The 26,756-nt window shown below is 37.5% G+C and overlaps 1 protein-coding gene across 2 annotated transcripts in view; it reads left to right on the plus strand.

The window, feature by feature from the left end:
* The window catches only part of LOC122789773 (synaptotagmin-like protein 2), a 1,041,792-nt gene that overhangs the window by 603,506 nt on the left and 411,530 nt on the right, over nucleotides 1-26,756 (plus strand). The gene's annotated exons all lie outside the window — the stretch shown is intronic.

Genomic DNA, 26,756 nt, shown 5'->3' on the forward strand with positions numbered 1-26,756 from the left:
TTTTCTCTCACAAACAGCTGCATAGTTTATGTTCATTATTTTCCTGTGGTGCACATAACTGGCAGAGCGTGAAAAAAATAGTACTTACATCATCAGAAACAAATCCGTGGTCAGCAGATGCCATGGGAGCATTTGCTGACATGTATGACATTTTCCTAACAGAAAACAAACTCAAGAACTTTTTCTGCTGGGAAAAAAGTGTACTATAGTTTGTCGTCCAGTTTCAGTTATTTCAGACTATATTAAAGATATTTTCTCTCCTGCATTTTGTTTTGTTTAGTTGAAGAAAGCTGCTGGGGTAGGATACAGTGCTGTGATCCAGTGTCTCATTCAGGTGTACTTTCACAATCACTGTGAAATGAAACTGCCTTAGATGTTTATCTGATGCATCACAGTATGAAAGACTGCAAAGCAACCCTACATACCTCACTTCTTCACTCGCAATACACAGAAAGATGCTCATTACATGTAATATAATGCTGTAGCTAGAAATAACTGCTTTTGCCTACCCCCACCCCACATTTAAACTTATCTATACTAACTCAGTGGTTGCATAGCAATGGGAAAGGGAGAAACTTTCCAAAACAGTGCACAGCAGTCTTGAAGATTTACTTGTTTCACTAACATGAGCAAGAAGCCAGTTTATCTTTAATTGCATTTGAAGGTCTTTAAAGATTTTAGTCAAGTCACAGTTTTGCAATTGTACACGTGTAATCTTTGACACCACACAGGAATTTCATTGATTGTGGGCCACCTAGAAAAAAACAACATGCATTAATTTGTACAAAAACATGGGTAATTACATTTTTCAAAAGGTCAAAAAGTCAGGGGTTTGTTTCATCTAACTACCAGAAGTGATTGTGTAGCACTTCCATGCTCCTAGGCTACATTTCCATGAAAATGTTATTTTAGACTATGCAATAGACATGCCAGTCACTTTACTCACTGGGTCACGGTCACAGAGCTAAGATATCTTATGACTTGCATTCAAAGAAAACCTGGGAACAAAGGTGAAATTATTTACTTAAGGTGATCCACTATGCACCTGTGTGGGGACATGATTTAAAGACAAGTTAATATTTTTAAAACTCAGCAAGTTACCCATTTTGTTATACTGCTCCATTGCCTTATGTGTTGCAATACTACTCTTAGCTGTGAACACAAAAAAATGCCACTGAGGTGATTTTTGTCAGGTCTACTCAGTCATTACATCAAATGGTATGTGGCTGAGCCAACAGGAAACTGCATTTTGCCTATTAAAATTACTTCATGAACTTTTATGACCATCCTCTAAATTTGTATTTGCCTATAATAGACAGCAGAGTGACACTGTGAAAATACCATGGAGCACAGAAAAAAAATTAAATTAAAAAAACACACAACAACTTCACATCTGTTTTGACTACTCTAAATGATTATACCCCTTTTACTTTCTTTCTTCTTTTTACCGTAATCTCATTACCACCCTGCCCCTTTAGTGTCTGCAGTGTCAAATTATTTAATTTTCCATTTTTCTTTTATTTTCCAGTTTATAGTAGTCCAGATCCATTAACATATCTCCTTATTAATTACAGCACTACCAACCCTTTAATCATATTATATTTACCTTCTTCCTTTCAGACTAGAATAGGACCATAGGTAGGTACTAGGCTATCTGCCCGAAGGCATTTGTAAGCCTAGCCAGAATGTGTTGGCTTTCGCTGCCCTCTTAAATTAGTTCCTGTGCCACTGTCCAGCAGAGTGATCCCCAGGGTAAACTTTCTGTTTCCCATCCACTCATCAAGGTTTCTCTTGAAGAGGGTTAGCAAGGAGCTCTGCCTAATGTAGACTGGAATCTTGTTCCAAAGCATGGGAAGTCTCTGGGACAGGAATCTATTCCTCCAGCACGTCCTATTTATTGTTGTGGTGAGGTTTAGATCCCTAGACCTTAAATCCCTCTCTCTATACTCAAGTCTCCTACAGGTTACTGTGAGGTGATCTATACCTGGTACATAACGCATCCTCAGTTCCAGCCCTGATGGACCTTTTGCACATCCTCAAAACAAGTAACACAAGAAACAGTAGAGCCAAGGATTTAAACTTTTCTTGCAACATAAGTAGGACATTCAGCTAAAACAGATACTTCTCTCAAAGGATCCACCTGCTGTGGAATTAGTTACCTATCAACTCTCTCTAAATATAACCTTGATCATTGGATGGAATTCACTCCTAGTCTGGCCTCCATGTCTGAGACAGACAGAGGCTGACAGTAAGTATTTCCTAACATACCGACCCCCACATTAAACCTTTAGCAACCTCCTAACACACCCCTCCAAATAGATGCCCGTGTTACAAGGGGGAAACAATTGGGTTGGGTTGCACAGCTAGGCTTATAAAGGCCCTTTTCAGAAGTTAAAACTAGCTGTGGTACTGACCACCCATCTTCCCATTCACTTACCATTTTAAAATTGTGTAGCAACTTAACTCTGTCCTCTAAACATACAGCCTTTGGCTTGCTGATAATTGAATGCTAAAACATTAATTTAACCTGCATAGTTTTGGAACAAGTCAGTGTAATTTTCATCTTAAAATGCATTTTTTAACTATGAAATGAGTTTTGGAGTTACTTTTTTTTCAAATTAAGAAGCTGCATGCTTTATGTACAGTGAGTAGAAAAGGTTTGGCCTATTCTAGAATTAATTTTTTTGTGCATTATATAGAAAGTCATTCACAGAGAGTGTATGTTGGCTTAAATACAGAGGATTATGATTAGGTCTCAGAGCTTAATTAGCTTATTATGTGTTCTAGACACTGATGCTAAGAAATTCATCTTGAGAGAAAGCTCAAGAGGTATCTTGGTATCCATTGTGGGTTATGGTAATATAACCAATCCTAATTTTTTACCAGCTCCAAGTACTCTCCATTACAGAAAAAAATGTGCAGGAGCACAAAGTATGTTCCTAGCTTTCAAAGCTGGTAAAACAGATTAACGGTCAAACAGAAGGCAGGCAAAATGAAGTGCCTTACTGTGGAACTAATATCTTTAATAGCTGTAACATACTTTCCTCTGTCACACTTCCTGTTTATAAGCGTTGCAAAGTAAAATTCTAATTGCTTTTAAGAGCTGTTTTACCTCCTTCTACTATTGTTTGCTGGAAGGCAGTCTTCACTGTCAGCACACAGAGTGAGACCCAGTCTTAACAGTGCTTAGGTCTCAAACTTTTAAGCACCCATATGTGTTGTTAAGGTCGGGTCTTATGCTAGAGAAATGCTTAAAAGTTTATCTGTTTCCCAGCTTCAGAGTGTAATCATGGCACTACATGTATTTTAAATTATGTTAAGCCATGTGAGTTGTTTTAATTAATTATTTTCTTTTTCATACCAGGTTGTGCATATCTGGTGGTATCCCAAAAGTTATGTTTGGGGGGTGATATAATGAATGCAGCAGTCTGATTCAGACAGTAGTGGGATCTGGACAGCAGCAAATATGCCATTTGAATTCTTCTAGAACTGTGGTAAGCTGATAACTATTAAAATGGCCAACCATAACAGGTTAAGCATCTTCATGTATAGAACAATCAATGGCATATTGTGATTTAGCTAAAAACAGTCTTTGGTACACTGATAACAATTGCATGTTACAGCAAGGTAATCTGATAGAGAAACAGCTACATTTATGGAACAAGCCATGGCATGGTGTAATTTTTCATCTTAAAAGCATTTCGTTTTAAAAATGACAAAAGACTGGTTCACTAACAATCAAGAAAAGATACAAATGGAAATGTGTATGGAAGAATTAAGTATGCCAAGGTTAGAGGTATATGAGGATCAACAGGATAGGGGGAGAGGAGAGAAAGATTGTGATGTATAACCAATCTGCAGGAAAGTCCACAAGAATAGATGGTGTTCCTGTGGAAGTTTGGAAACTAGGTGGGGAAAAAACGGAAAGATCTGGAAGGTTTTTTTAACAGTATTTTAAGAGAAGTACCAACATCCTAGAAGAAAGCTGTGGTAGTAGTCATACCTAAAGAGGGTAAAAGATCCAGCAGATCCAGATTCTTACAGACCCATTTCAATACTAAACCATGATTATAAAGTGTTCATGTCTAGAATTACTAAAAGAATGCCAAAAGTAATGCCAAAATTGATAGATATGGATCAATGTGGTTTTGTGGAGGGGAGGCAAACATTTGACAATATTAACTGAACATTGATGATCCAGAGGGAATCAGGATGTAAGAAAATATCATTGTTTTTGGTGGGTCATGATGCAGAAAAAGCATTTGACAGAGTAAGCTGGGACTGTATGAGCAGGGCAATGGAAGCATTTGCATTTCCTGAAAAAATTATAAGGTTGATTAGGAGGATATATGAGGGATCAAAGGTGAAAATTAAAGTGGGTGGGGTCCTCTCTGATAATTTCTGCTTGAGCAGAGGAACCAGGCAGGGGTGCCCTATTTCCCCTTTGTTGTTTGCATTATATTTAGAACCATCGGCAAAGAATATAAGGGACTTAGAAACTCAAGATATAATTGGTATGGTAGTCAAAAAAAGCTGGCTGTATTTGTAGATGATATTTTATACCTGACAAAACCAGAAAGAGAAATTACAGTGTTGTGGAACATTTTGAGACCATTTCAAATCTTTTCGCAATACAAAATTAATGAAGCTAAAACAAAGGCAACAGCGGTAAGTTATGTACCCACATATTAACTGGTTCAGTAATATCCATATTTATGGGGACATGAGAAAATGGGAGTATGGACTACAATGATCCTGGTGTGGCAACTAAGGATATGTGGGAAGAAGCTAAACAAAAGATAATACAAAAACTGGGAAAATGGAAGCTTTGTTATATGGCTATGGATAGTAAGGTACAAGCAGTAAAAACATTTTTATTCCTTTTAGTCTTATACACAGGTCAGGCATATTTTTATCAACCAGAGGAGAAGCTGTTGATAGCAATTAATAAAGAGCTGAAGGACTTTATCTGTGAGGGGAAGACAGCAAGAGTCAAGCGGTATAAGCTGATTCTTCCAGTAGAACAGGGCAGAGTAGGATTACCCATTTTGAAGGGGTATTTCGGAGCTACAAAGTTAAGGCTCCTATGCATAGCACCAGCTGAAAACTATAACTCAAAGTGGAAAAGGATGATGATGAAACAGGGAGGAAGCTCAAGCAACAAGGAGAGACTGGGATTTTGGATGCAGGCCTTTAAGAAGAACAATAATCATACAGAATATTATATCTATAAAGTAGCAGAAAGTATCTTAAGAACTAAGCCAATATGGGAATGGAGAAAGGAAGTTCTGCTGATAGGGCTGACTGCAATCAGGGATGTAGACAATAGGCAAGAGGGAATTTATTGGAGAAAACGGGCAAAGGAACCACGGTACTGGGAGCAAATAGCTAGAGAGGGAAAGATAATAGAATGGGTAGATGCCAAGAATTTACTTGGACTGCAGGTTAGAGATTGCCTTCGCTATCAAGAATTGATATCAGAGTATCGGCAAAGAGAAAGAAATGGGGGGGGGGGTCCTGAACGAAATACCAGCACTGGTAGTTTTTTTAGTAGAATATGGAACAGAAACTGCCATTAAAAAAGGATTAATACAGAATATAAAATATTGCACAGTAACTGTAATCAGAGGAGGTTAGAATTGTTTGGGAAGAGAGACTGGATAAGCAATTCACAAAGAAACAATGGGAGGTTATACGTATGTCTCACAAATATGCAACAAAAATTAGGCGATTTAAGATTGGAAATGTTTCCATAGATATTTTTATACCGCAAGTAGACTCCAGAGAATTTTCCTCAGGTAGACAGCAAATGTTGGAGGTGTGATGGGGAAGAAAGAGGCAACTGGGAACATATTTTCTGAGAGTGGGATGAGTTGGTGAATTTTAAGGATACCCAGCGGGATGAAGTGTTAGAGGTGATGGGTGGGCAGATTGATATGACTAGAAGATGATTTTTCTGAGCTATGATACAGAATCGGAATTGCTTAGACATGGTAAGGCCTTGTGCTGTGTCTAATTATGGTGGCTCCAAAAAAAAGCAATTACTTGAAAATGGAAATCAAAACCTAAGCCAACTATACTATAAGTAGTGAATATAGTAACAGAGATAAAACAACTGAAATTGAGATCTTTAGAAAATAGTAGGAGCAAACTACATAGGAAAAAATGGGAATTGTGGGAACAATACATACAGGGGAGGATGAGCTATGTAATGTTTGACGGAAAATGATTGGGTAGATAAGTGATTTATAATGTTTATAAGAGTGTGGCTGTATGATTTGTAATGTAAAATGCTTGCAACTAGGATTGTGTCAGTGTGGTTTGTTTTCATTTATATAAATGTATGATTGCCTATGTTGTAAAAAAAATACTGGTTTAATAAAGATATCTTTTGTTTAAAAAAAAAAGACTGGTTGACTAAAATTATTATTGTATTTTTTTTAATTAAGAAAGTATACTTGGTGTGGTTCTTTTGTGGGCATATTAATCTAATCAAAAGCATTTACTTTATTGTAGCGAATGAGAATGTTTTAGCTTGTCTCAAAACTATCCATATTTGTAGTTGGTGGAAAAAGTAAGTGATGCTAGATCACAGATAATATGTGCAGGGTTATTTCTGTATTTTAATTTTGCTAAATTCTACAAGCTTATTTTCAATTGCTATTTATCTGTTATCGTCCTGTTAGTATCAGAATTTTCCTGAACTGATAATATTTCTGATATGATGTGGGGGTGGGGATAGAGAATGCATGCAGTACTCCAGCCCTGCGAGATGTAGAAACAGATGTCAGGAAAGGCTGTGAAGTGGAAACCTCAAGGTCACTGTAACAATCAACACAACTGCTTTACTGCTGACTGCACTAATGGAAGTAATAAACCCACAGTACTAATATCTGTAGAACTCTGTTATGGCTGAAACAAAATTTATAACTCTTGGAATCTCTGCAGAGAATCTTTTTCCTAATTTGCATAACTCATACTCCAGCCAGTGAACCAATGTGTTGCATTTGTGCATGCACAAATTACATAAAATGAGGGCAAGTTTAACAACTGAGTAGTATAGCAATGGGGAAAAGGTAGAATAATATAATGAAATGTGTTATTAATTTTCTTTTGTTTATAAGGAAAGTCTGTCTGCGAACTGAATGCCATTTTCAATGGAGCTCCGGGGAGAAAAGCTTCAAAACAAGGATAGACAGACTGACAATTTAAAAGAAAAACGTCCAGAAACATTACTTACAAAGTATTTCAAAGCAAATGGTCAAACATTATTTACAAAAGCATATCAGATTAAAGATGTTGGGGGTGTAAGGTGTTTACCTCAAAGACAAAGGGTATAGGGTTTGATTCTCACCTTTGAGGAGAACTTGGTTAAGCTTAAAAAGGCCCCCAAAGGCAGCTAGCCTAGTACTAACCTATGAACCTAAAAATGAAATGTGTTTTTTCAACATATTGTGAGTAGAATTAAAAATGCCATATTAATACACTTGCATAGTATCCTTAGTGGACAGAGCTAGGATTGCATATTTCAAACTGTAGGTGTGGTACAGTTCAATAGTTTATCAGTTGCTAGTTGATATTTTAGGGCAGATTTGAATTGTTGCAGGTTGTTTAAAACCCTAATGTGTTTTGGAAGTTTGTTTTATGTCTTGGAGATATACCTCTCAACTGTCCAGATTTTCACATGATGTCCAGATTTATGGCTCATATTTTTGATCTGTTCGTCGTACAATTTGTGGTTTTCTGGCAAATCACTGTGATCTGAGGACTGAAGTCACTAAATAATCACATACATGTGAGTTTCAGATTTCAAATCCTTCAGATAATCTATGTTAAAACAAAACCTGTTACTCTAGCAACTTTCTACATTTATAAGAGCAATATTTAAAATATGTCCCTATTTTGGGGCCTGTGTCCCCCCATTTGTTGGGCTTAGTCCATATTTCTTGCACTAAGAGGTTGAGAGGTATACTTGGAGATGGTGACAGAATAGCAAGTCACTGTAATTATTATTAGATTTATTCGCAAATAACAAATATTAGTTTAAGTTCTGAAGATCTTAGGGTTCTATTTAATACATGCCATTGGATGAGATTTGACAGAGTTGAAGTTTTAAGCAGATTGTAACATATTTTGTGTGCTGTGAGTAGTTGGGAGAGGGTGATGTGTTGATGAAGTCAAGGCAGTTGAGGATATTGAGCACCCTCAACTGGCTAGAATTGTAATAGTAACTTATACTATGGTATTTAATTGTGGAGAGAATTCCTTAGATAAAAACAAAGAAATTAATTTGCTTTCCTTCTAAGGTGAAGCTAAGAGACAGCCTTGCCACCTATCCGTTTTTTTTTTCTGGACTATCTGGAACTCAAACTGATTGCCTGGTAGTCCAGAAAACACTGTACAAACTCTGGTATTCTGTTTCAGAAAAAGAAACAGACTATCAGAGTTTGTTAAATCTGTGGATTTACTATGCTTTTTTTTTTTTTTACAAAAAGCATAGTAAATCTGCAGAAAAAAGGCATCATGATCAGAAAAAGAGGGTGTTCCCCCTCAGATGATGTGACCATGACGACATCACAAAATAGCTCGAGAGTGGGTGGAATATGTGCAAGGTTATAGAAGGTACAAGGGGTGTGTCCTAAGTTTGGTTTTCACCACAACAAAAGGTGGCAACCCTACTAAGAGAGTAAACCTCAGTTACAGTGACTAAACTATGACATAACTACTAAGTTCACTTCCTGTTTGAGGCTTTTTTCACTGCAACATCATATAGTAAACTTTAAGACACAGTATGGTACAGTGTCATAACAGTATAGTATATTATTGGTTACATGCTTCAAAACAGCAGTACTCCCATTACTCAGATTGTCACATTACAACATATTAAGAACATCATGCTATTTAAATCATGTGCCATGAAAGACATTTAAAATACATCAGAACATTTCTATGAGCAGATCAACACTACAACCCCGAACTATATTTTGGCTTTGTCAAGATGGCTATCACCAATGCAGCAAATTACATAATTCTGCAAACCATAATAGGCACTACCCATCATGCATTGCACAGAACATATATACTTTGTCTGATAGTTTAAAGCACAATGTTTGAACAGTTGATAACTTAACTGTTGTTCCTTTTATGCATACAAACATCTTATTTGGTTATGTTGCCCTTTAAGTACAGTGACTATTAGAATCACTATGTCATGAGGCTTGGATCTCCAATTCAGTTCCAACATGGTGCATCTTTTAAGATGAGTCTGCCAGGTTATGAATTTCCTCCTATAACCCAAAGATTTGTTAGCAGCAGCTGAACTGGTAATTTTCTGAATTCACATTAGGTATCTGTGTGTGTGTGTGTGTGTGTGTGTGTGTGTGTGTGTGTGTGTGTGTGTGTGTGTGTGTGTGCGTGCACGCGTCTGTGTGTCTGTGTGTGTCAATCTCATTCATATAAAATTCTCTGAGGTGAGCCCTCAAAGAACTAGGTTAACTTTTCCCAACATTGCAGTTCTAAATTTGATAAAGCAGGTACTGGAAAAAAAAGAAATTCTAGTGAAATGGCACATTACTGTGCTTCACACTGTGTTACTAAACATTGCATTTGGCATCATTGTGAGATTTAGTCCCTAATTGAATATTGAGTAGCAATTGTGATTGGATAATTTCAGCTTAGTAAGGGTTATTTTGCCTCTCCATTATATAATGTCAGATAATCTTTCGCTCTGTTGCTGAAAATAAAACAAAAGGCTGTGACAACAGATGATATAGACACAGAGTAGTAAATAACAGCAGAAATTATCAATATAATTAATTCATAAAAAAACTATGAGATAAACCATTACCTCAGTAACATAATGGAACATGTAATAGAACAACTGTGTGTTATATGCAGAGTTCATTATGTGAGCGACAAACTGAGGTTCCACCTACAGGATAGGAAAGAATGTTAAGGTACTCCTTGAGGGTGATCGACTCAGAAATGGAAAAGTGAGAAGGGGACAACACCTTGTGCAGCATGCAACTTTTGTTCCTACATCATTGGTACACAAAATCTAACCTTAGAAAATGGACTGCAAAATAAAATCTATTTCAAAAAAGGTAAGTGCAACCTCCAAACTGGTATATTTAGCAAAAGTTTTTACATAGGAAAACTGAGAGGGTGCTCAAAAATAGAATTTATGAGCACCTTTACGAGATAAGAACAAGAAAAGAAACTAGTGCCTTATATAAACACTCATGTGAGTGTGTCAAATTTGGGGGCTTCAAGTTTGGTATCTTGGATGTAGTGAAAAAGAACCCAAGAGGAGGTGATTGGAAATTAACATTAATAAAAAAGGAGTTGATATGGCAACTTAGGTTAAAAGCCACTTTCCCCCCTGGCATGAATGAATATGTATCTGTTAAACCCATCCACAACCCCTTTTCCCATATTTGCACTTGGGTTTGGGATGTCACTTCAACAATGGCAATTATCTAGAGCCAAGATTCATGGACTGACATGTGGCTAGCTTTGACACAGCTGTTCTTCCACATCACACACACACACACACACACCTCTGGGCAGTCAAGTCTCTCCAATCTATTTATTACATGTCTTTGGAATGTGGGAGGACCCCCCCCACCACACACACACACACACACACACACACACACACTTGCCTGACAGTAGAGCTCAATGCACAATAACCCTGCATAACAATGGACAGTTACATCATTCAGTTCTCATGAATGGGAGCTTCCCCACAAAAAAATACCTCTGCTGTACAGTCTGGGCTAACAAGGGTGAATCTTTTATGAATAACCTTGTGTCAGGACTGCAGAGCAGGACAGCCTCCACTGTACTGCCATACACTTGACCCATGACTGTCCATAGCACCCCTAGCACTTTCTAAATACATACCACTGTGTGTGCTTTAGACAGAATTGCCATAAGTGTACATTTAGACAGGAGCTGGATGAACCTTTATCATAGAGTGAGGGCTACTGGTGTTTCATCCATACATCCACAACCACATTTCTCATTTTTGCACTTGGGGTTGGGATGTCACTTCAACAGTCACTTCCATATCACACACACACACACACACACACACACACACACACACACACACACACACACACACACACACACACACACACACACACACACACACACTTCTTTCAATCTAAAGTGTGCAAGCCATCTATTATATGTCTTTGGAATGTGGGAGGAAACCCCCACACACACAGGAACGACATGCAGACTCTGCACAGAAGGCACCCCAGTCAAGAATCGAACCAGAGAACCTCTTGCTGTTAGGTGACAGTGCTATCTGCTGTACCACTGTACTGCCCTACTGGTGTTTAATGTGATGTGAATTTTGCAGCAGTCAGGGTTTTACAGTCTGATATCCCCTAGAGAAGTCTAGCATTGTACCCATTATTATTTGATGACTTTTGGAACCACACTTTTGGTCGTAAAATGCAATGATTAATCACCCAAGTGAGATAAAAGGGAGATTGTGGCAGCCTGAGTCAGGAAGGGATTTAGGAGATGAACCTATAGTGTGAGATTGACAGTCAAGGTGCAGGGTTTGTGTGCAGTAAATAACACATCCTTTTTGAATACTATTACTTTCCCAACTCTTTACGAGATACACTGCACATCGCATATTTATGAGATTGACAGTCTTTAGGAATAAGATGGCTCTTACATAGCAAAATCAAGAACACACTGGACTTCATAACAAATGCAATCATAGCACCATCATGAAAGACTATTTATAGAATTGCTGCAAATAAATGTTATACAAATATTTCATAGAAGTGTTAACTGTGTACACTAATAAAGTGTAATACATGAGTGAATGTTTTAGGAAATGGGTGGCTGAGTAAGACAGATATTTATGTCATTTGTCATAATAATATAAAGACTTACATTTCCTCTACGTATCTTGATGTGGATTGCTACATAATGTGATTCAAGTGCATACTTTGTCAGCATAATACAATTGTTGTACGCCAGTATGAAATGTGACCTTTTACCTCTGTACGAACATGTTTAGATATTTTCCAGATTCTTCCCATATTCCAATCATATGATTCTTTTCAGAAATATGACAAAAACATCTTCAATATAGAGTCTAATACTGTTCCCTGACATTAACTGGCAGATGTGAAACATTTCCTGTCCAAGATGTTATCTATTAAATATGAATGTAATTTATATCCTGAATGAATAATACTGACAACACTGCTCATATATAAACATGATTCTATAATAATGAACTATTAAATATATAAAACACATGACTGTCACTATCCTAACTGTATGTATATGTGTATCTGTTTGTGTGCATTGCTGCATCTCTTAAGGAAAGTATCTGTTGCCTCTTTACTATGATGTCTAACCATAATTTGCACTAACCATGCATAGTAGTTATCCAGTGTGTATATGGATGCAATGGAAATTACAGTGACTGCATTTCAAAAATAATCAAATCGCAATCACGACAGTTCTGCTGAGAGGAAATGATGGTGAACCTGATATTGCAGTCTGTAAAAACCTAAGCCAGACTTACTGTATTGTAACAGTAGAATGATACATATATTCTCTGATTAATTGTGATGCATATGTGCTTGTAGGAATAGATCATCAGATAATGTACAACTTTTCATTAATCTGTCGCGTACATGCTTACAAATCTGGCAAAATATAGGACATTACTACAGTTGATCAGCTGAGCATATCACTTACATCACAAGCATCTCCACACAATCTAACAATCTAAAGCATGTTTAATGCTGTAAGTAATTAATCTATATTATATAGAAAGATGGGTTTGGTTACATACAGTTTTAGAACTTACTCAGCATACATCAGCTATGCTGAAATCTAAACAGCTACTGACAAAACACATACATACCATAGCCATTTCACTGTAATTTATGATCTTACAAAAACTGCTGTTAGTTCATGCTTATCCTGGCTGACCTTGCTTCATTTCTGCAAAAAACGATAAATATTACATTGTACTCTAAGTTTTAGCAACAAAAGATGTAGTGTACACATACCTCTTATTTTAAAAAGGATATTGTACATCTGTTTATTTGCAAACTGACCCAGTATTCATTTTTGCCACATCATGGAGTATGCATACCATAATACACTGATGGAAGCAAATAATGCTATACATGATTACATAGGTACCATTTGTATTTAGACAGCTTTATAATAATTTTGGAAATGTAGATGTTTATCAAATTGATCACTGCTGCAGCAGCCTTAGCTCTATGGGTTATATCTTTCCAAGGATATAACAGCTAGCCAGCTTCCAAATGTTCAGGGCACCTTCCACATGCTCAAACTATCAGGCAGCTTAAGTTGAGTTGACTAAAAGACATGCTTCGGCGACCAGCCCATCAGATCTTTACTGCCACTGAAGACTATGCATCTCTGAGACTTCAACAATAAGCTTGTGCTGTTCCTTTTTTGGGCAGTCAAGTTCCTTTTAGTGGAAAAAATTCCATTTCCTTATTTGTGTTTCTGTTTTATCACTTTCCTCTTTGTGGAAGTTATTTTAAAGCTGGGAGTGTTGTGTTTTAACAGTCTGTCATGAGACTGGAATATGCTTTTAAATGGAGTACTTGTTTTTCCTGTCCCTTTAAAAGTGGTGTAAAGTAACTGAAAATATTTTTTTCTGTGGAGAAATTGTCTTTATTTTACTTTTGTGAAGCTGGCATAGTGCTTTTTACTGTGTTTTATTTCTGGCAAAAATAACTTTAGTAGAATGGCAGTGCTTACTGACATTTGTTGTTTGTCTTCTCAGGGAAACTGACACCATTTTCGGCATGGCCATGGAACAGACTACCAGTCCCACTGTTGGTCCTTCTTTCAGCCACAAAAAGAAAAAAATTAAACAAACAGCTTTTGCCACCACAGCAGGTTAGCAATTTGCCTCAGGTGCAGGTGTGTGACTCTGCTGTGGACTTTTGTTGTATCTCAAACCTCTCATCTTCTACTCTGGCTACCTCTGGTGTAGCACCTACAGCCATTATAGACTGGGGGTTACCCATGTCCTCTGCAGCTGTTTGGGTCCCTTCATTGTTCAAGGGAGAGCCACTCATCATTCCTGGGAGAATGAACAGGGAAGGTCTCCCTGCTGTGTCAGAATGTTGTACCCATCCCTGGGGAAATTACTGCTGCCATAAGCAACGTGGATGAACTCATTTTTCCTGTCAAACAGATAACCATGCATGAATCTACTCATCATTACATTTCTTTGGATAGGAGTATTTTAATGGGTTTGGCTCATGGTTTAATTCAGGCTATTGATCCTTCTTGTAGAGTAGAGTCCGGAAAAAGAGAGTGATAATCTTTTCCTGAAGAGATTCAAGATGTTGAATCAATGCAGGAAGATGCAGGGACGATACCAATTTTTTCCCCCAGATTTCGATTATCCCCATGTGGGGGGGGGGGTCTCTTTCTGAGATTATTACTAGAATGTGCCAGTATTTTCAGTGGAGAACAGAGGTTTTTTAGTTCCTCAGAAAATACTAGGAGCTGTTAAAGTAGTATTTTCCAGATCCTACATCCATTCACCTTGCTGTGTCTTCTGTGGAGTAGGTATGTAGTACTGCCTGCAGCTTTCCTGACAGTCAGACAGCTGTCCCTAAAAAGGCAGATAGAATGTTTCAAGTTCCCCAGTCTTAAATTTGTATAGACTATTCCCAAACCTGACCCAGCCGCTATACCTCAAGTTGAATGTACTGCTGATAAGTCAATCCAAATCCTAGTGATAAGGGTGGGAAAATTATTGACAAGTTTTGGGGGAAAGTGTATACTTCTGAAACTTTGATTTTCAGAATTTTAAATTGTCAGGCTCATATGTTAAAGTGTAATCTGATTAATTGTGAACTTATCAGGAGTTTTTTTCTATTGCACAGGTCACTACTCATTGTATACAGTGTGTGTATGACTCTGTTGATACTTCTTCCAGGGCTATGGCCACTGGTACTGTTTTGAGGAGGTTTGCATGACTGCATTCTCAGAACCACCCAGATGATGGTAAAAATGAGATTTTAAAAGCCCTTGAATTGAGATTTTGTGTTTAACCCCTCTGCTGCAGAGCTGATAAAAAAAGTGGGATTAAGGGGGCAAACTGATCCAGGGAATCTAAAAATTTTCAGCCCTTCTTTTTCAAATTTTCCAAGGGATTTTCTATCTCTTCATCCAATTTTGGCAAAAAGCAGAATAAACAGTCTCAACAAAATATAGGTAAACAGACATATAACAACTGGCAAGATGGTTCCAAAAAGAGGTCTAGCAAGTCTGCATGACCATTTGAGAGACATTGTGACCCAACCACCCTGGCCACTTTTATTTCTTCCAGAAAGTCTGAATTTCCATTTTTCTTTTGGAAACCATTTCAGACAAATGCATTCTGAAAATCATCCATCAAGGTTACATGTGACAGTGGGAGGAAATTTCTTCTTTACAGGGGCTCATTCCTCATTCTCCATATCAGGCTGTTTCCACAGCTTCTCCATCATATGCTGTCACATGCAGTGATAGAACCAGTCCCTGTTTCCCAGGTGTGGAAGGGTTTTTATTCAAGGATGTTCCTAGTGCCAAAGAAAGAAAATGCTTCAGACCAGTTCTGGACCTTTCTTTCCTAAACCTATTTGTGATAGTACCAGATTCACTTCCCAATCTGTTACCTCTTTTTCCATAGACTTAAAAGATACTCATATCACATCCCTATTCATCCAGACTTCAGATGTTTCTTAAAGTTTTACATGTCTGGATCACATTATCAGTTCACTGCCTTATGCTTTGGACTACACCAAGTGTGTTCACAAAGTGTCTAGCTCCAGTTATAGCTGATTGACGGCTACAGGGATCCAAATGTTTTGGTATTTAAATGACTTGCTTATCTTTGCAGAGTCTTTTTCAAAGTGTCAGGAATCTCTTCTCTTTCTTGGGTGAGATCTTTTGCACAATCCGGGATTCCAAAAGAGCATTCAAAAGTCTTTCTTGACTCCATCACACAGGATTATATTCCTGGGATGTCAACTACACACCTTAGTTCAAAGAGGTTTTCTTACACACAAAATACATCTATGTCTTGATCTATTTCTAAGATTTTCCACTCAGAGTTTGGCCACTCCAAGAGAATCAGGATTTTGGGTCTCATGACATCTGTTATTCTCATGATAGCCCTGGCAAGACTCCACATGAGAAAGATACAGTGGTATCTGAAATCTCTTTGGTCCCATCATCAACACCCTTCATCTTTTCAAATCCCAGTACTGGGGATTGTCAGAAGAGGAATCATTTGGTGGAGACAACATATATCCTTAAATCCAAGCCTCCCTGTCTCTCTCCCTGCTCCGAATCAGTCAGCACAGACATCTCAGACTGCTTGCGGAGCACTTTCAGAAGGGATAAAAGTGCAGGGGATGTGGGGCACTAAGAACAGGTAGAAGCACATAAATATCAAGGAGATGCTTGCCCTTATCAAGCTTCTCAGCACTCCCTGAACCATCTTTGGTTCCTGGAATTTTTTCAAGTGATTACAGATAATACCACAGTCATGTGGTACATTAACAAGCAAGGGTAAACCAGGCTCTACCCGCTTTGTAGACTAGCTATGTTATCTTCACTCTAAAGGCATCCTACATTCTGTAAGAGAAAAACTGTGTGTCAGACAAGCTGAGTAAGACTAGGGCAGACCCTCATAAATGGAAACTAGATCAAGGGGTCTTCCAAGACTTTATCCATCTGTGGAGAGTGCCTCAAGTAGACCTCTTTGCCTTAACTCTGAGCAATCAATTGGCAAAATTCTGTTCCAAGACTCCATGCAAGAAGGCCTGGAAGACATAGGTTCATAGGTTCATACTAGGTTGTCTTCCCTAGGGCATTTATAAGCCCAGCCAGAGTGTGTTTGGCTTTCGCCACCCATTTTAAATGAATTTTGCTATGCCCTTTTTTGAGGTTAGTATACTGTGCCTCTGTCTAACAGTGACACAGAAGTGATACCCAGGGTAAACCTACGATCTCCCATCCACTCATCAAGATTCCTCTTGAAGAGAGTCAATGAGGGACTCTGCCTAACCTGGACTGGGATTTTATTCCAGAGTGAAGGGAGCCTCTGGGTTATGAATCTGTCCCTCCAGCATGTCCTATTTATTTCAGTGCTGAGGTTCAAGTCTCTCAAGTGTGTAGCTCGATGGGATTTGAATTTTCTGAGGTGCAGCATGTCCATTAATTCCGGGTTGGACATGGCTTTATACGTCAGGCACAGATCACCTCTGAGCAGGCGATATGCCACTGAGTAAAGCTGGAGTTTCGTTAACCGGGCAGCATATGGCATCTGTTTGAGCCATTTGATCCTCTTGGTGAGGTACTTTTGGGGTCTTTCCAGTTGCTGCAGGTGTCTGGTAAGGTACATCCCAAAAGGGGCATTGTACTCAATTATGGGCCTGATGAGGGATGAGTAAAGAGGCACGATGACCTCCCCTGATCTAGATGTAAATCCCTTCATGATTAGGTGGGCTATATAAAATGTTTTTCCAACCACTTTGGCCACGTGGTTTTCAAATGAGAGATTGCTATCAACTTGGGTCCCCAGGTCCCTAATTACTTCTTCCGTACTTAATGGATTACCACCTATGTGGTAATTTGTGGGCAGTTTGTTTTTGCCAAAGGGGATGATTATACACTTTTTGGCGTTTAGCTTGAGGCCATGGCTCTGACACCAGTTGTCTGTTTGTATGAGGCCCTTTTGTAGGATGCTTGTGTCGGCTGGAGAGTCGATTATGGTGCTTAGTTTGCAGTCATCTGCGAACTTGGTCAGCCACAGTCCTTCCGTGTTGGCCTGTACCTCTGAGAAATATATACCGAACAAGAGAAGTCCCAGGACTGAGCCTTGTGGGATGCCACTTGTAACTGGTTTGGAGTCTGACATGGCTCCAGCAATTCTAACCATGTGGGTTCTGTTCATGAGCCAGTTTGCAACCCATCTAGTGACATAGGGGTTTATATTTAAGCTGGTGAGCTTATCTATAATGCCCGAGTGGGGTATTGTATCAAAGGCTTTTGCAAGGTCCAGGTAGGCTATGTGGACTACCTTCCCCTCGTCAATGGCCTTGGTGACTGTTTCAAAGAAATCGACCAGGTTTAAGAGGCAGGATCTGCCCTTAAAGCCAAACTGGGTAGGATCCAGTGTCTGTAGGTCCCCAATATCTTTATTTATGAGGTCCATGATGATCCTTTTCTTTTCCTTGCACATGAATGCTCCTGTATGTTTTTCCACCATTTTCAATAATATCTAGGGTGCTTCTGCAGAATCAGTAGAAATCCCCAAAAATCATTGTGTGACTCCTTTCTGGCTCAGACAACCATGGATCTCTCTTCTTTTGGAAATGGCTAGGGACAATTACCACAAACTTCCTCACAGACTGGTTCTAGTCACATGGAAATAGGGGTGTTAAATACACTCAGATATCAATCAACTTCAGTTTACTGCCTGGATGATAGAGTCTTAATTCCTTTTTGGCACCTGTTTACTGAGGATATGCACCAGGTACTAATGGAGGAAAAAAAAAACTGCTACTAGAAAATCATATTAGCAAATGGAAAATGCTTTCTAGTTGGTGCCAGTAATACATTCAGGGCTAGTTGTTCTCTGATTTTACAATATTTGTGTAAGTTACTATCCTATGGCCTTTCTTATTCTTCTGTTAAGGTTCATCTATCGGCCATTTCAGCATGTGTGCCCATGAATACTAATCTTTGAAGGCAGTCTCATGTCAAAATATTCTTGAAAGGGGGTTTGCATCAGAGGCCTCCAAGAAAACTAATGTCTCTCCTTAGAATCTTAATTTTGTGCTAGAGAAGCTAACACAAACTTGAATCAGCTAACCTGGCAAACGTGAGGTTCTTAACATGGAAGGCAGGTGTACAGATTCTTCTCATCTCTGTAAGAAGGGTATCAGAGTTGCAAACTCTTATGGTGAGTCAACCTTACCTCATTTTCCATAGGGACAAGGTTTCTTGGAGAACTAATCCTTTTCTGCCTGTAGTAGTATCAGAGTTTACTTTAAGCCAAAATATCCATCTCCCAGTTTTCCTTCCTAAAGCTAAAAATGAAGGAGAAAGGATACTCCACACTTTGGATGTCTACAGACAACTGAGGTACTATTTTGATAGAATTAAATCTTTCAGATCTTCGGCTCAATTGTTAATTTCTTGTGAAGGTAAAAATAAGGGACAACCTGTGTCAAAACAGAATATTTTCAAATGGCTGCTAAGGCGGTTACCTTTGCTATATTCACCATAACAAATTTATTATAGACAGGGTCAAGGCCCACTCTATCAGAGCCTTGGCTTCATCTATGACTTTTTGAAAAGGAGTGGATTCTAGAAATATTCTAGAAGCTGCTACTTGGCCCTCTGTATATACTTTCACAAAGCACTACAAGTCAATTCCTTCTCTAGGTCCAGATCAGGCTTTGCTAAGACCATTCTCCAGGGGTTCCTGGACTCCTCTTTCCACCTACCAAATGTAGTTAGCTAGGGTAATCTACCCATATAGCTTAGGCTACTGCAGCAGTGATCAATATGATGAACAAAGTACAGTTGTGTAAGTAAACTTATCATAACATTAGAGGTTTGAATTATCACTGCTGCAATAACCACTCCCTCTCGCCATCTCCTTTGTTTTTGGTATGCTTCTTATGCCAGGGTGTGGACATATACTTGTTGTTGTTCCTTGTTTTGTCCTTTCAGGGTTCAGCCTCCCTCTGTTGACAGGAAAGCTCTGAAGAACTATGAGACCAAACTTGCTTGATCTGCCTGATAGTTTGGGTGCATGGGAGGTGCCCTGCAGCTTTGAAAGCTTCCCAGCTGTCCTATTCTTGGCAAGATACAATTCATATAGCTAAGGCCACTGCAGCAGTGATCATTTCAACATCTACTGTTACATTAAGTTTACTTACACAACTGTACTGTTCCATGCATGTGAAAAACGTATATGGTCAGATGCCATCTTCATGTATGCCCAGTTTTCACCCTATATTTAGAGATGTATATAATGTTATGCAACTGTAAATGAAGAATTCCTATACAGTGCACTGGAGTACTCAATCATATGGATAGATATGTACACATAAGTATGTTGAGTAGCTTAGGGGATGTGTATGTCAGATCACACATTAACACAGTCTTCATTCTGCATCCAATATATTTATTCATTTACATTTTGTTTGCTAGGTTGACCTAGCAAAAAGGCACGTGGCTAGCAAACAGTATCAAATAAGAAATGTTTACACATTTAATCTAGACTCAGACTGGTGTTTTACATAAGCAGTGTTCCTTGCTGGTAAGGAAAGTACTTTAATGAATATATCTGCAACCTTAAAATACAATGGGATTGATTAGCTGATGGTGGTGATACAGCTAAGTAGGGAGTTGGATATCCTGATGTGTAATAAGAAGATATAAGAGGGAGGGGGGGGGGCCTGTGTAGGGTTGTGTGTTTGCCACACAACACAAGGGGTGCAGGGAGTCTCACTCTAAGGATAATTGGCTAAGCTTAAAATGGCTCGCAAGGGCAGTTAGCTTAGTACTAACCTATGAACCTATAAGAGACAGAGTAGAGACATGCTTGTAAATTTTGAAGTATAAGGATGTAGTTTGTTATTAACAGTGCTAGCCAAGTAAACTATGGTGTAATTGGGCCATCTGTGCACTAAGGAAGTGGGTTATGGTTAGTAGTGTGTATGAGATGTGATGGTGACACGTTTTGATGATTATGTATGTATTTAGTTATTATAGGCAAGTGGCTTCAGGAAAATTAATATAAAAGTTGTCTTTGAGACCTTACATGTAATGTTTGCATTATTTAATGCCACATTTTATGCAGGTTAGTGCAAAGCTTATGCCAGTTTTGCATGACATTTTAAAGCTGATAGGTTTGCTAATTTCTCATTCATGGGAAGAGAGAGAGTTCTTGTCATTTACTTGAACAATTTCTGAAAAGTATGTCTCACAAATGGATGGAAGGGAAAATACAATGGAACTTTGTATATTTTTATGAAAACATATTTATTAAAAAGTAGGTGTTTTCATCTTAACTCAGAAGACTTCCGAGTAAACAATCATACAATCCAGAATACTCATATACCAAAATAAAAAAAAATGTCACTCTCATTCAACATGTGATGCGAGTTATTAATTAGATGTAATGGAAATGAAAGTATACTTTAGTACATATTATAAAAACACATGTTAAAAAACTTCTGTTTAAAATCTTCTATTCTTTCCTTTCTTAAGCATTGTTTTAAAATTAATAGCCGCATTTAAACATCACCATCCAACTTTACCTGCCAATTAATTCCTTGTATTGTAAATCATCATCATGATTACACCCTATAAAACCACTTTCAACGTAAAAAAACATTCAGTATGTTGGATTACTATTCCAGCATGTGAAAGAACATTTAAACAATGCATTTCAGGTGTTTTTATGCTGACAGCATATAACATGCTTGTACATTTTGTGCTGGTTTTGCCTGTGTAAAAACTTCCACATACTATGCAGTCTGGTTCATAAATCACACAATCACTACTATGATTAAAGTACCCAGATGGCCAATAACTAACCTGTTTATATGTACAATAGCAGGTACAGTACATTTGCCTTATCTCCATTCATTAGACAGAAAATCCCTATTGCCTTATTTACAAGTTCTGTTTTTGCTTCATGGACACATTAGTGTGTATAATTCTATTGATGAATGTAAGATGCAAAAATTTAGTTTTGCTGCTGTAGGATGTCTACTTTAGTTTGTTCAGGATTGATTACACAGATTTGAGTATTAGTTGCTGCTTTGAACCAAACACCAAAATCAGATGAAACTGTAAATTATGGGAATCAGTGTCTTATCGATAAAGAATTTATACATGTTCTTGTATCTGGCCCTGCATAAGCATGTAATACAATTGCACAATACCACCAATTCCCACTATTTCGGTAATTACCAAAATTCAGAAAGACATGCTTGATCCACCACTGCATCCAACTGACAATACTGGGAAATGGGATTACTAATCCTATAGCCAAATTTTTGGATGTCAAATAAAAAAATGGCATTAATGTTCTCTCCCAATTCTGTAGGCATTTGTGGGATTTTTTCAGTATTTTTCAAAGCTATAAATTTTCTTAATAATGCTATTTCACTGTTGATGTTATACCCCATGATTTGGGTTATAGTAGTTTAAAGAATATTTGGTTAATAATATGAATATGGAATCTGGGGAACACTATAGTTACTTTAATGGAACTGGTGCTTAATTTTAATTTATTTTGAGGGACAATTGTTTTGCCAAAGAACAGGTGTAGCCATGTGGACCACGGGTCTATATTACTTCGAAATCCAACTTCAGCGAATTGCAGTTTCATCAAACACAAATCACCGAATGGCCATTCATTGAATGTTTACATCAGATAATGTTTCCCAGGGAAATGAGTCAGTTGCCCAACATACCGAATGACACATACACCTCAGTATATCAAACACACCAAAGTGGGGCACTGTGCCCCCACACCCCCTACTTATATATACCAACTTTGGGATCGCAGTACCATGGGGAAAAGGGCAAATTTCCGAATGTTGCCCAACTAGCCCTGGGAAAAGGGTTCGCTTATGCGAACATTCAGTGAACAGCCATTCACTAAAGCTGGGTTTCAATGACGTAATATAGACCCACAGGCCACTTGAGCCCCCCCCATTTGCTAATAGAGTTAAGATACAGTGGGAGTTTAGTAGCCCATATACTAAGCCATGTTTTTTTTTTTTTTTATACAAGATGTTTGGATGATTTATTTTATGGACTGACAGCAAGGAGAATATTGAGCATTTTTTAGATTGTATTAATTCAACTACTCAATTTTTAAAGTTTGCACACACTTTGGATAAGGAATAAACTTACTATTTAGATGTTATTACAAAATATTTAATTTGGCACAAATATGTTTCAGATATCTATTAAAAAAATCTAGTCTAACTCATTCATTCACTTTTGTAGCTGTACCATAGACATTAAAAGAAAGCCACTGTTAAAAGGTAGCTCATCTGTTTGATGAGGATCATGTCAGATTTTGACACTAATTATTAAATGTGACTGGTTAACCAGGAGATGAGAAGGTGCTACCCTATCATTTGTTTCAACCTGTATTAAATGAGGTTGTTGGCAAAAGGAAATCTATGTTTTCTTATCCCTTAATTAATGGTGAGAAGTAAGAGTTGACATACAGGACTAAGTAAAAGAAAACTTTAAGAAAGCCTTTGTCACTACATATATAATAAGTTTATTCATTGCAAGATTGCTATTAGACATATTATTGGGAAAAACTGGGCTTTATGTATTGATAGTGTTGATATTAAGGATAAGTTGGGGGATCTTCCAATGACCAGCTTTAGGAAAATTAAATATTTTAAGAACTATTTGGAGGGGACCAGTTATTACAAGTTGAGGACACATACTGGTTCAAAGGGGACTTTTAAATGCAGGTAGTGTAACCAGTGTAGACACATTATTTGGTGATGCAGTTATTATTAGCCATAAATTAATTAAGCTAAGAGGCATTTCAGTTAAAGTACAAGAGGTGTTGTGTACCTAGTACCTTAAAAATGTAGTGGGAAGAAATACCCAGGGAATTGTTATGGCTAGGCTTGCATAGGCCCTCAGGCTGATAGCCTAGTACCAACCTATGAACTATGTCATGAATGCCCAGCTTTCTATTTTGGTAGGACTGAAGCTTAGGCATCATGTTTGTGAGCAGTTGTTTGATGTTAGCAAGTACAAAATTAATAATGTTTTATACAAACATATTTTAAGGTACTCCACACATTGTTTTTCATTTTAATCCTTGAGAAGGTGGACAAAAACTCCAGAGGTGGTCCTTGAGGCATGCTTTTGGAGAGAAGAGAACTTTGATGGCAACTCTTTTTAAATGCTAACAACGATCCTTGGTTTAAATGAAATGCTTTCCATCTCCAGTGTTTTAAATCTGTGTTCTTATGAGATTTAAGGTAAATGGATTTGTCTTTATTGGTTTGTATGATATTTTTTATATATTGTACATTTATCTATTTATATAAATGTTTGTCTGCTCTGTCATTGTATGATTCACTTTTTGATTTATTTGCCTTAAAACACTCCATCACAATGGCTTATTTCTATAATGAATTTCTTTGGAGCTGTTTTCTAATTATGTGGGTTTAGCTTTTACTGGCCTAATTTGAGCAGGTGATTTTGCAACAAAGTTTTAAATTTTGTATCAAGATGTGTTTTAACAGTTCTGATGAAGTTCCTTGTTTTGTAGGAATGAAAGTGCTTAACTTTCTGATTTTAATAAACATTTGAATATGGTGTACAGCTGCTTTTCCCAAGATGTTTTCTTGTTAAAAGAAGGCTACTAATTTATTTTGGCTGGTCTTGTTTAAATTAGTGATAGCATTTGATTCATAGAAAAGTAGTACGACAGTTAAAGTTAGACATTTTTTTAAGCAGTATAGTATTGCCCAATTTGTTTTAGATATCTTTGACTATGGTACTGAAGGGATTACAAATAGTTTATTGTTGTTAATGAAACCTAGGCATCTGTAATACTAAACAACATCAATGTCTGTTTTGTTTGTTTGTATTGTTAAACTGGTGGTGGTTTTCAAGTTATGGCTGAAGATCAAGAGTTTTGTTTTCTTCTCACTAGTATGAGTTTGGATTAATTTAGGAACAAGAAGAGTGTGCCCACAGAATGCTGTATTTGTATGGTGACAACAACTGTACTATCAGTTGTGCTAAACAGGGTGAAGTCATCTGTATATTGTAATATTTTAGCATAACCAATATGTTGATACAGGTTGCTTCTTCAAGCTAACGAGAAACAATGAGCCTATTACTGAGACCTGAACATTAGATTAAAAGTTTTAGGGCCTGCATTTGTTCCCGGCTACACACTGATTTACCTGTGATTACAAAGTTGATATCAATGTAATACAGGCATTCTGCAGCATACCTTGTAGACTACATAGGAGTAAGTTATGGTCTACAATGTAAAAGGCCTTCAAAAAGTCTAGAAACATTGTTGTGTTAACATTTGGTGTGGTGGTACAGGTGATTCAGCCAGGCTGTCTGCATCTTGTTTTCTAACCTAAAGTAGTATTGTGCTGATATGATCTTGTTCCTCTTCATTAAGAAGTGCGTAAGCTGTCGATATATCATGCTGTCTGTGTTGTTGGATAGGGGGCTTCTTTGAACACTGGTATTATTTTAGATTCTTTCCAGATTTATGGCAATTTTCTTTCTAGTATATATGCGTTTATTATGTGAATTAGGGGATGGTGTTTAACAATTTTGGAGGAAATCTGAAGAGCAAGATTATCAATGGATTGTGATTCATGGATTTTTTTTTCTTGAGCAGTTGTTGATGATGTTTACCATAATTGGCCTGAAGGTGAATTTAGGTAGAACATTTAAACTTAGGTAATTTAATTTATTTGTAATTCATTATAGCAGAGAGCTTAGTGAGATACATACATATCCATCTATGGAAACAGTCTCTGGAAACAGAGAAGACCACATTATTCAGTTAGCATACTAAAATGTATTGGCCAATAAACATGTAATCAATCGCTTACTAAAACTGTGTTGATGGTAACCAGCTGTCTACGCACTCCAGCACTTGATTCCAGTCTTTCTTTTGGCACAGGTTCATATTACTTTTACATCTAGTTCTGATATGAAATATTCCTAATGTTAATGTTCCAGACATACTAAATACACATTAATCCATCAGAAAAAGCCCCTCTGCAGTCCAAACAACTATATGGGGAAAATCGCCACAACTTTTACTCCATGCAGTATGAAGTACACGTCCCATTAAATGCATAAAATGTTGCCTTGGCCAATTGGTAGTTCAACCTCTTTCAATGTTAGAATGCAAAATGACAGTGTCACATTCTGTGAAATGTTAAGATATACTAAGATTTATACCAACAACATGCGCCTGTTGTCTCTGTCACTCTGTGTACAGGAGAAATTCTTTGTGCCTGCTATCACAGAACCTCATTACATCAATGTTGCTAGTAATATGATAAAAAATAATGAGATTCCTTAAGACTTTAATGCTAATAAACCTCACTATGTGTGCACTATAATTCAATGTACATCCAAGTGATGCTGTGCTGAATCCCATATAGAAGGGTTCATATCATTACATTCACCCTGGTGGGTTTTCACATTTGTAAAGGAGGAATTCAACTGCAGTGTGTGTGCACTCCCATCAGCAGAAGGGCAGTGCTATGGGGACAGCCATGTTCTCAGCTATGCCAACTGCTGTACGTGTTAGGGAAAGTGTAAGTTTATATTTCCTTCTAGTTTTTGAGGAATTAGTTTGGCCTGTATATTTGATTTACTGACAGTGTACTTATAATATGGGGTACATCAATCAGTGTGCTGGATTGATTTATTTAGCACGTAGAAACATTCATTGCCAGTATGCATTTTATTGGCATTTGCTGATGATATTCATTCAATTAATTGTTTAGATATTAAACTATATGGTTAATTCTACGTTTCAGAGACAGAAATTCATGCATTTATGTCAAAAGGGTGCACCCCAGTTTTATAAAATGTAGTGAAGTCTCTACTGATTAACAATTCAAGATTAATGAGTAATCCACAAACATGATGTTAAACTGGGG

This window comes from Protopterus annectens, chromosome 15.part0 (assembly GCF_019279795.1).
Source record: "Protopterus annectens isolate FY-2018-M chromosome 15.part0, PAN1.0, whole genome shotgun sequence".
In the NCBI taxonomy this organism is placed as follows: Eukaryota; Metazoa; Chordata; order Ceratodontiformes; family Protopteridae; genus Protopterus; species Protopterus annectens.